General features: G+C 34.7%; 1 protein-coding gene across 1 annotated transcript in view; it reads left to right on the top strand.

Moving 5' to 3' along the window:
• Positions 1-247: 247 nt before the first annotated feature.
• The window catches only part of LOC102306714 (serine protease FAM111A), a 7,093-nt gene continuing 4,616 nt past the window's right edge, over positions 248-2,724 (top strand). The window contains exons 1-2 of the mRNA XM_005951763.3: positions 248-312; positions 849-906. The gene's annotated coding sequence lies outside the window, so the exon portion shown is untranslated. The remainder of the gene's footprint in view (positions 313-848; positions 907-2,724) is intronic.

Genomic DNA, 2,724 nt, shown 5'->3' with positions numbered 1-2,724 from the left:
TCCCTCTCTTTCTTCACCCCTGTCCGCACACACAACTCTAGACCAGTGGTTCTAAGAGCCACAGACATGTGCAAAGCTTAAATTACTTTTTTTGATTCATTTAACTCGATTGTGGGTTTATTCCCACACTCATCCAGCGTTTAACATGCAAAGTAAAAACGCCCCCAAAAGACCTCTACACATGTGATTGGTTAATAGGTTACCATGAGATCAAGTCTCTCTTGGTTACAGGTTCCTCCCGCTCAGTATCATTCAGTTGCTTTCCGCTTCCTTCCAGAAGTCAGCGGATCTCCCCAGCGCAGCAGTAGTTTGGTGAGTAAAAAACTTTCGTCTGTAGATGTGTAGCTGCTGTTGTGCCTTTCTACCAGACACAAACTCACTCAGAGAGTTAGTGTTACTATGTTGGTCATCTAATTTGCTCTCTTATGATAAACTACATCTGATATAACCAGTTATTATAGTTTTTTATTGTTGTTGTTTTTTAAGAATTGTTACCTTTAAGAAAAAACTGTCAAGTTTACAAGTTTCAGATGAAGTCCAAGTGAACTTGGATCTGAGTTGCTTTTATGTGTAAGACACACCTGAGCTCTTCAAGCAGTCCTTTAGGTCTGAGAGGAGGGACTATAGCAGTCTGTTTGCTCACTGTGTGCCTTTGGAGTGTGAACCAGGAAGTCAACAAAATGTCTGTGAAATGAAACTCCAACTTAACACATGCATTACATACATAAAGAAAAATGTAACATCTTGTAACAAGTAACATTTTGGTTAATAATTCTGCTGGTTTATACTTCTTATTTTATGATCTTAACATTCTGGTTGAGTTCATTTTTATGTGTATCTTTTTATAGTACATTCCTGGAAGCAGCAGAGTGTGCACGCAGCCACGAGGAGATAACTAACTCTCAGGTGAACCCTTATGTCAGCGTAAATCTTTAGGTTTTTAATGTTTTTGATATCTGAGGTCTGGTATAACAACACCACCTACTATGACCTCAGTAATACCTTAGCGCTTAGCAAATCTCTTTTAAGCAGATATCTATTCTAGTTTTGTCATTATAAGCACATACAGATGGCTGTTAAACCCCTGGCATCCAAAACTCTGGGAAGTTTCACATTTTCCAGGAGCCAAAAAAACTGTACCAAATAATTCCATGTGTAATTATTATTTTTAGGATTCATTATTATTAATAATAATTAATCATTAATTAATTGATACAGTTACAAAATATAACAAAAGAGCTCTAATAAATACAAATAAATCTAATTATAAATATTCCAGTATATTTCACAAAATTAAATGTATATAGTCGACACTGAGGGAGCCGCTTCCAATTAAGCGGATGAAATAAAAAATACTTTGAGAAGTTGGTTCTTTTCTTCACAAGTTGTTGCTGAAAGGAACGCCTCCACAGGCTGTTTGAGTAAATTATACACCACCAGCTCCCCCGAGTGTCCATTTCATCACACAACAAGCAACATATGGGAGAAAGATCGTACATGAATTTTGAACTTGTCTTTGGGTTTGAAAATTAAATTTTATTTAGAATTGTTTACAAATAACAATTTTACTGGTGCTTGTAGAATTTTAATCTTCTGGCAGTTTTGAGTTTAAAATGATCAGATTTTCATACACACTGCCTCAGTGTCTTAAACAATGTTTTAATACATACTGAATAGTGGAAAGACAATGGGATTTTTTCCTTGCTCTCATAAAAACTGAAAGTTTTATAATTTCTTAAAGCACATTTGGATATATGTGATTTTTTTTGTTTTGTTTGATATTCATCTCATTTATTATGGTTTTGCTGTAGTTTTTTTGACACTTCACAAGTAAACGGGATCCTATTCTAGAAAATATGTTAAACAATCTCTGCATATTAAAAAAATAAGAAAAGACAAAAAAACACGTAATGTTAAAGCCAGAAATCACACACACACACACAAAAAACCTTTCATAATTATTGTGTTTATTATTGTCTTTTATTTTGTCTCTTTATTTCTAGAATACGTAGTTCTTCCATCCTGAGTGACTAATGCACGTGTATTATTCAAGTTTTAGCATTTATTCAGTGTATGTTATGACTTGCTGAACATGCTGAGCATTATAGATCACTACAATATTCGGTATAACAAGTTGGTCCTAATATCAAAATGTATCTTATTGTTACACTGCTGGGGAAGCGAGATTTGGAAATGTGGGAGGAACAACTCTGTTAACTTTAAGTTATTGTGGTGAATGGTTTTATGTTTTTTTAAGAAAACTTAAAGAAAAGTTACTTAAATATTTTTTTTTCTTTTTGTTTTTGTTAATGATTAATAGAAAGTTGAAGAATTTGCATGTCTTTAAAAAATAGTGTCTGGAAGGCAAAATGAGTTAGCAGAATTTACATGCTTGATTTTTAGAATCACTGGCACCTGAGTTGGCTAGATACGTCATCAGGGACCCAGTGGGTAGTAAACGGTTAATAAAACTATTTTTATTCTCAGCAGACAACTCTTGGCCTGCATTTGTAAGAATTAATTGTTTTCCATCTTATGCATATGAAGGCACTGATACTGGATTTAGTGATGAGATTACAAACAAGGCAGGCAGTTGGTGTTGGTGTAAAACAAGCCATCTATGTCCACTGTGAGCGACCATCTTTGAACAGAGGCGGTGGTTTACGACACCAACTCTCTGCCATCTATAATCCAGTTTTGAGATCCCTTCCCAGACGCCTTAAC

Source organism: Haplochromis burtoni, unplaced genomic scaffold, assembly GCF_018398535.1.
Source record: "Haplochromis burtoni strain Fernald_Lab_line unplaced genomic scaffold, NCSU_Asbu1 Contig_974, whole genome shotgun sequence".
NCBI classification, from domain to species: Eukaryota; Metazoa; Chordata; class Actinopteri; order Cichliformes; family Cichlidae; genus Haplochromis; species Haplochromis burtoni.
This window is presented reverse-complemented; position numbering and strand designations above follow the sequence as displayed.